We start from the raw sequence: 9,416 nt of genomic DNA on the forward strand, positions 1-9,416 counted from the left end.
ATAGTGACGAATAAGTTCTTTTCATTGCCTTTCAAGTGAAATAACTGACCATAAACATAGGAGGCTGAGAAAAATGCTCATTTTAGGAGAACATTTTAATTTAATTCAATTCACCTTTATTTGTATAGCGCTTTTACAATGTAGATTGTGTCAAAGCAGCTTCACATAAAAGGTCATAGTAAATTGGAGTAGTGTAGTTCAGTTCGCAGTCTCAGCGGAGGAGGCTGGAAGCTGGCCTCAGCGAAGACTCGTCTGTCCCTGAAGCGTCACAGGAATCGGTCTCATGTTCTCCCTCCTCCATGACCACCACAGTAGCTGCTCAGGATACGGCCTGGTCCAGGATATGGAGACCTTGGGATCATCTTGTCGTTGGTCTTGGATCGAATCAGTGACTCTGCATACTCTGAGGGCCTCTGGAAGAGTATCCCCAGGTGGAAATGGAGAATAAAGAGAATAATTAGCGTAGCTGCTGCTCATAGTGTATATAAACAAGATGCAGAACCTGTGTGGAAACCCGCTAAGTGGTGCATTGAGTGTATGCTTTACTAAACAGAAATCTTTAATCTAGTTTTGAATTGGGAGAGTGTGTCTGAGCCTCGGACGTTATCAGGAAGGCTATTCCAGAGTTTAGGAGCCATAAATGAGAAGGCTCGACCTCCTTTACTCGACTTTGCTATTCTAGGTACTACCAGAAGCCCTGAGTTTTGAGACCTTAAAGAGTGAGTTGGATTGTAGCGAGACAGAAGATTGGTTAGATAAACAGGAGCTAGATTATTTAAAGCTTTATATGTAAGAAGCAATGTTTTAAATTCAATACGAAACTTAACAGGCAGCCAGTGTAAGGAGGATAAAACTGGGGTGATGTGATCAAATTTTCTAGACCTGATAATTTCAGACGGCATTTAGAGAATTTTGCATCTGAACTCTTCATATATTGACATATCCACCCAGACAATCCTTGTGAAAATCCAATCACAAAACAGATGGACAATATATTATTTTTCCATATAATTTTATGTATAGAGAAATCTAGTTCACAGGGCTATCAGAAGATTTAGATCCACAGGAGGCAGAAAACACACAATATTTTTGGGTGCTACGTATATTATGTATATCTAAAAATGAATAAATAAATTAAACATACCTACCTACATACATACATACATACAATGCAAATAAATAATTATCAAATGACTCTTATTTTGTAAAGCAGAAAATTAAAAAAATTGTAAAAACACCTTAATGATTGAGTAATGTATTAAATGCACAAAAACTATTTAGAGTGATCACAACAACATTAATATAGAAAACAAAACATCAAATAATCAGTTAATACATTTAAAATCAGTACTGTTAGCAATTTATCACTCAGGGCCCTATCATACACCAGGCGCAAGATGTGTTTGCCCCGATGTGTTGCCATTTTCAGACCAACGCAACCCTAATTTTCCAGTTTTCCACCACATTGTTTAAATAGCAAATCCATTTGCGCTACTTTGTGGACTCATGAGTGTTCCGGTCTAGAAATAAGGTGTGTTAAGGCGAATTGTTGGCATGCTGCTAATTGAGGAACTAAACGTCATCTCAGTGGGCTTTTTTCAGTTTATTCATGACAATTTGTTTTTGTATAATGTTATTATGAGTAGTGTTATTTATTACATGCATATTTATATGGGGAATAGGACATGTGTTTTGAACACACTTCATTATTAATGTTCATTTATTCATTTGCTGGAAATTAGAACTGAATTTAGAAATAGTTTTGAAACGAATCAAATTGCCTTTAAATTAAATATGTGGGCTAATGGATGTCTTCAGTGGAATGAGTTTCCACCATTTCCTTACTCCACAAAAAAAGAGAAAGTGAAAGTAAAAGCCAATTGGAGGAGGCTCGTAGTCATAGTCTTTATCCTCACGCTGCAGATGGTCTGTTTAACTGTTTTCTCGCTAATGAAGCATTCAGTTTTTCCACTTACAAAGTCTGCCATGGCGCAACGCAACTAACTCTAAAAGGGAATGGGAGATGAGACTCTGATTGGTTTATTCTCAAAACACACCTATAACTCATTAAGTAAATAAGCACAACACTGTTAGACCATGCGCCGCGGCGCAGAGCATATTTTTTAGTCCTTAAAAATAGCAAAAGTGGATTTGGACATGCCTTTAATGGTTTTGCACCATGCGCTTTAGACTTTGTGCCTACATCTTTTAAATAGAGCCCTCAGTCTCTATAAAAACAGAAAATCAACAAACAAGCATCCTCACCCAGTTTGTACAGTTAATGATCCTTTTAATCAGGGGTCTCAAACTGGATTCCTGGAGGGCCGTAGCTCTGCAGTTTTGCTCCAACCCTATTAAGCACAGCTGATCCAAATAATCAAGGTGTTCAAAAGAGTCTTGGGGTGCTTTCACACCTGCCTTATTTAGCACGGTTGAATCGCACAAGAGTTCGCTTGCCCTCTTGGTGAGGTTCGTTTGGGCAGGTGTGAAGCTTCAAGAGGTGGTTTCGATACGCTTTCAAATGAACCCTGGAGTGGTTCGTTTGTGGTGAGAATATGATCCGAACTAAAACAGACCCAACCGCAAAAAGTACTGCGCCTTTTGGATGCACTGTGCATTATGGGATATGGAGGAAAAATATTTGTTGACAGCGCTTTACCAATAGATCGTTGGTAATATTTCCGCAAGATGACCATGTCGCAGTTTAGCTAAATTAATTCACGCCTCCTCCTGAAGTGACGTGCGATGCATTAAAACCTTGTTTTCCAGCCGCGGCAGTGCTTCATTCTCGAAATGTATAGTTTGTCTAAAGATGTATACAAATTATATAGTATACTATGAGCAGGCATACAATCAGCCAGCGCAGTCATCCATCCATAGTAAAAAGTGACATTTTGAGCCTGCCGGTTTGTTTACTTGCAGGAGTTCCATTGGCATTTTCCTGCATGTGAATTCTGACCAATAGATAAGCAGTTTAGAAACTATGTTCAACAACATCTGGCCAATGAGTGATGTGGATTTTGTCAGATGAGTGCATTTTGGTTCTTTTCATCCGGCTCGCACCAAAGCCAACAGTGTGGTGTGAAAACAACTCAAAGACGGCAGAAAATGCTACAATGCATCATTTATTGCCCTTGGTCCGAACCAAATGAACCGAACCACAGATGTAAAACCACCCTTGAACACCTTCATTAGTTGGATCAGCTGTATTTGATAGGGTTGGAGCAAAACTGTGCAGAGCTGATGCGTGAAAAACAAAAAAGGAAAATAAAAAGCATCCAACCAGCTATCCGACATGGATTTCACAAATTTAAAACAGTTTTACTCTTGGGAGGTTCGCCATCATTCATACCTCATAGTCTGTCCACAATAGCTAAACAGCATAATTCAGACAAAAATAACAAAATGGACTGAACATACAAGGGTTGGACAATGAAACCGAAACGTCTGGTTTTAGACCACGTTAATTTATTGGTATGGTGTAGGGCCTCATTTTGTGGCCAATACAGCATCAATTCATCTGGACTTAATACAGGTCCTGCAGAGTGGCCAGAGGATTTTAAGTCATTCTTTTTGCAGAATAGTGGCCAGCTCACTACGGTTTCCTGAATCGTTTCTCCAAAACACTCTAAAGTGCTATGTGATATTTGGATCTGGTGACTGTGCAGGCCATGGTAAATGTTCAACTTCACTTTCATGTTCATCAAACCACTCTGTCACAAGTCTTGCTGTGTGTATTGGTGCATTGTCATCCTGATACACGGCACCGCCTTCAGGATACAATGTTTGAACCACTGGGTGCACATGATCCTTCGGAATGACTCAGTAATCCTTGGCAGTAAGTCACCCATCTAACACAAGTATTGGGCCTAGGGAATGTCATGACATTGCAGCCCAAACCATCACTGATCCTCCCCCCATGATTCACACTCTTGGCACAGAACAGTTTGGATGGTGCGCTTCATTGGGGATTTTGCATTCTCTTGAATGTGGTCAATGAAGACTCATCAGAGAACAATACATATTTCACATTATCCACAGCCCAAGATTTTCACTCCTGGCACCATTGAAATTGATGTTTCAATGGCTCTTTGTACATCACAAAGACTTGCTGTCTTGTTCACAGATGCGCTAGCGAGTCATGCACAAACAATGTCCTCCTTTGAACTCTGATATGTTACACATGATGCTGAGTGCATTGCAATATTTTAAGCAAAACGGTGCTATTACTCTGCTAATTAAACCTTCACACTCTGCTCTTAAGCAGCGGTCACACTGGACTTTTCCTCCCATAGACTTCCTTTCATATGCACACGAATGCGTCAGACTGGAAACGCAGGGTCATGCATCAAGTTTCAGTTCGCTGCGGTGCAAAGTTCAAGCTTGGTGAACTCTGACCTGTGAAATCACATCACTTGACTGCATGAGACTAATCGAGGATCAAAACAGGACTTTTCTGGACAGAAATTTAAAACATGGAGCAATCACTCGCTTTTTTTAATGTCTAATCATCTTGTTTAATCCCGCCCCTTTTCGCAGCGCCGTACGACAGAATTTCGCACACACTCAAGCTGCGGTCACACTGGGCTTTTCCTCCCAAAAACTTCCATTCATACGCATGCAAATGCGTCAGACCGGAAACGCAGGGTCATGCGTTAAGTATCGAAGTTCGCTGCGGTGCAAAGTTCAAGCTTGATGAACTCTGAACTGCGTAATCGCATCACTTGACTGCGTGAGACCAATCGAGGATCAAAACATGACCTCTCTGGACAGAAATTTAAAACATTGAGCAATCGCTCGCTTTTTTAATGTCTAATCATCTTGTTTAATCCCGCCCCTTTTCATAGCGCCGCACGACAGAATTTCACACACACAAAGCCCAGTGTGACCGTAGCTTGAAGCTGCGAAATTTTAAGCAACCTGCGAAATTTGACGCATGACCTTGCGTTTCCGGTCTGACGCATTCACGTGCGTATGAATGGAAGTCTATGGGAGGAAAAGCCCAGTGTGACCGCAGCTTCACTGGTGGAAAGTGTAATCAATAGAGATTGGCCACCATACTGGTAAAATTAAACCATAAAGCCAAGACTAAAGCTACGGTCACACTGGGCTTTGTGTGTGCGAAATTGTGTTGTGCGGCGCTGCAAAAAGGGGCGGGATTAAACAAGATGATTAGACATTAAAAAAAGCAAGCGATCACTCAATGTTTTAAATTTCTGTCCAGAGAGGTCATGTTTTGATCCTCGATTGGTCTCACGCAGTCAAGTGATGCGATTTCACAGGTCAGAGTTCATCAAGCTTGAACTTTGCACCGCAGCGAACTGCGAAACTTAACGCATGACCCTGCGAAACTTAACGCATGACCCTGTGTTTCCGGTCTGATGCAAATGGACTGAACATACAGGGGTTGGACAATGAAACCGAAACGTCTGGTTTTAGACCACGTTAATTTATTGGTATGGTGTAGGGCCTCATTTTGTGGCCAATACAGCATCAATTCATCTGGACTTAATACAGGTCCTGCAGAGTGGCCAGAGGATTTTAAGTCATTCTTTTTGCAGAATAGTGGCCAGCTCACTACGGTTTCCTGAATCGCTTCTCCAAAACACTCTTAAGTGCTATGTGATGTTTGGATCTGGTGACTGTGCAGGCCATGGTAAATGTTCAACTTCACTTTCATGTTCATCAAACCACTCTGTCACAAGTCTTGCTGTGTGTATTGGTGCATTGTCATCCTGATACACGGCACCGCCTTCAGGATACAATGTTTGAACCACTGGGTGCACATGATCCTTCGGAATGACTCAGTAATCCTTGGCAGTAAGTCACCCATCTAACACAAGTATTGGGCCTAGGGAATGTCCTGACATTGCAGCCCAAACCATCACTGATCCTCCCCCCATGATTCACACTCTTGGCACAGAACAGTTTGGATGGTGCGCTTCATTGGGGATTTTGCATTCTCTTGAATGTGGTCAATGAAGACTCATCAGAGAACAATACATATTTCACATTATCCACAGCCCAAGATTTTCACTCCTGGCACCATTGAAATTGATGTTTCAATGGCTCTTTGTACATCACAAAGACTTGCTGTCTTGTTCACAGATGCGCTAGCGAGTCATGCACAAACAATGTCCTCCTTTGAACTCTGATATGTTACACATGATGCTGAGTGCATTGCAATATTTTAAGCAAAACGGTGCTATTACTCTGCTAATTAAACCTTCACACTCTGCTCTTAAGCAGCGGTCACACTGGACTTTTCCTCCCATAGACTTCCTTTCATATGCACACGAATGCGTCAGACTGGAAACGCAGGGTCATGCATCAAGTTTCAGTTCGCTGCGGTGCAAAGTTCAAGCTTGGTGAACTCTGACCTGTGAAATCGCATCACTTGACTGCATGAGACTAATCGAGGATCAAAACAGGACTTTTCTGGACAGAAATTTAAAACATGGAGCAATCACTCGCTTTTTTTAATGTCTAATCATCTTGTTTAATCCCGCCCCTTTTCGCAGCGCCGTACGACAGAATTTCGCACACACTCAAGCTGCGGTCACACTGGGCTTTTCCTCCCAAAGACTTCCATTCATACGCATGCGAATGCGTCAGACCGGAAACGCAGGGTCATGCGTTAAGTTTTGCAGTTCGCTGCGGTGCAAAGTTCAAGCTTGATGAACTCTGAACTGCGTAATCGCATCACTTGACTGCGTGAGACCAATCGAGGATCAAAACATGACCTCTCTGGACAGAAATTTAAAACATGGAGCAATCACTCGCTTTTTTAATGTCTAATCATCTTGTTTAATCCCGCCCCTTTTCATAGAGCCGCACGACAGAATTTCACACACACAAAGCCCGGTGTGACCGTAGCTTGAAGCTGCGAAATTTTAAGCAACCTGCGAAATTTGACGCATGACCTTGCGTTTCCGGTCTGACGCATTCACGTGCGTATGAATGGAAGTCTATGGGAGGAAAAGCCCAGTGTGACCGCAGCTTCACTGGTGGAAAGTGTAATCAATAAAGATTGGCCACCATACTGGTAAAATTAAACCATAAAGCCAAGACTAAAGCTACGGTCACACTGGGCTTTGTGTGTGCGAAATTGTGTTGTGCGGCGTTGCAAAAAGGGGCAGGATTAAACAAGATGATTAGACATTAAAAAAGCCAGTGATTGCTCCATGTTTTAAATTTCTGTCCAGAGAGGTCATGTTTTGATCCTCGATTGATCTCACGCAGTCAAGTGATGCGATTTCACAGGTCAGAGTTCTTCAAGCTTGAACTTTGCACCGCAGCGAACTGCGAAACTTAACGCATGACCCTGTGTTTGCGGTCTGATGCATTCGCGTGCATATGAATGGAAGTCTATGGGAGGAAAAGTCAAGTGTGACAGCAGCTTAAATTGGCCAGTGTTTCAGTTTCATTGTCCAACCCCTCTACACAAACTAAGGAAAGCAAAAGCATTTAACTCTTAATTTGGTTACAAAAACAAACACTGTATCTAACTCTGTTTTACCAGCACACAGGATTTTTTTTTTCAAATGTATGGCACAAATGTCTTTTTTATTATATAGACAAAAAATTGACAATATTTGAGCAAAGATAAGTAAATGTAATAATGTTACAAATAGCAGTATTGTCACTTGAGGTGTAGGGAGGCATTTCTGACGCGTGAAGTCCAAACAATAAAGATCATCCTCCAAAATACTGCTTTTCTGCGTTTATCAAAAAGTTTGTACAGACGGATTATTTTACTCACAGTTCTGTTGTATCGTGCACTTGTGAACCCCATAAAATGGTTTTCCAAGCTCATTTTCCACACTCACAATCCTAATCATCAGTCACGTTCAAAAAATGCTGTTTGCCCCTTGATTACACACCTGAGTCACTCTCCGGTTGCCTATAGCCTATGAAATTTTAAGCTGCACTCCACCCAGTGGTCAAACAATGAATTAATCCAAAATAATACAAAACGACTTTTAAAGATGTTTAAAGATGTTGATTAGTGTTGTAAAAGAGCAGGAGATAAGAAGATTTGCTTACCATTGCTGCCTCTCTTGGATTGTAAAAGGATTTGTCCGATGAAAGATGTGACTATTTTCAATTACATTCGGTTTCTTTTACAGCATCGATGTTGTAATGCAAATACAGTATAAATACACTTCAGCATTAATTGTTCAAGCGTAAAACGGGATGAAAGACCATTTAAGCAGCAGGCGAGCACCGAAACTCCATTGAAAATACTGCAGTGAAGATCATTGATGTTTAAAGAAGCCATATCATAAACGCTGCGATTTTATAATTGGATAACAGTTTACTGTAAAAGCTTGAGCTGGCTTACTGAAAATTAAAAGTCTTTGAACATTTAAAACACGTTCACGCGGCCGCCATTTTAAAGAACCAAAGCGAGGCTGCAGTGGGAAGAAACCCGGAAGTATAGGACCAGCAATGTAAACACTGCAGTAACATGCTGTGCACTGCAAAATTCCAGCTGGTGCAGAGATATTAAAATGCAGAAATAGTGTGAACATCACTTTAATATCATTCAGTAAGTTTAATTTAAACAATTAAGAGCAATTTAGCATCAAACAACATCACAATCTCTGTAAGAGTAATACACTCAAGTGTCCTCCTAGGCTTCAGTTCATGGCACTAGATAAACACCGTGGGGACGCTTTCCTGCTTCAGTCTATGTAACCCTGTGAGTGATAAAACACTGCAGTCCCTCGTGTTTTCTGTAATAGTGTTGTCCTGGTACTGAAGTTTTAAAAACGTCCATTTCCCGCTAACATTCAAGCGCCGCTGAGCACGTTCATTAACAGCGCTGATTTACCATAGTATTCACCAGTGCTCAACAGTTTACCGCTCTTCTCCCAGTGCAAACACAGACACAGTCGAGTCATCAAGCAGATCGCTTGTCTGTGTTTGTACTTGGTAAACAGTGGAGGGTGAACTGATTACCTTCTCGGCCAATCACAAGCATTTCTGTTGAGCACGTGAACACAATGGCAAATCAGCGCTGTTTTAGGAAAATCATCAACAGTGCTTTAAATGTTAGCTGGAAATTGACGGTTTTTCTTTTAATTCAGTATCGTGACAAGTCTAATATAGTGAAAGAATCAGTTCATTAACTTGAGTTTGATGAATGGCATATAAAACGCGTGTTTGGGAAAGAAAATGTTAGCTAACTAGTGCCTTTTACCTTAACTTAGCTGAAAATGAGCTCTGATATCCCTTTTATTTTCACCATTTATTTAGAACGTACCTTCGGGTCACTTGGATGGTGGTGAAATTATACATTTGTGTCACTTTCTCTTCTCTGATAAGATATACAGCCAGGTACACAACGTTCCTATGTAACTCCCTAATACTTCTCGGTTTCTTCCTACCGCAGCCTCGATTTCACTTTTAAA

Source organism: Danio aesculapii, chromosome 22 (genome assembly GCF_903798145.1).
Source record: "Danio aesculapii chromosome 22, fDanAes4.1, whole genome shotgun sequence".
Classification (NCBI taxonomy): domain Eukaryota; kingdom Metazoa; phylum Chordata; class Actinopteri; order Cypriniformes; family Danionidae; genus Danio; species Danio aesculapii.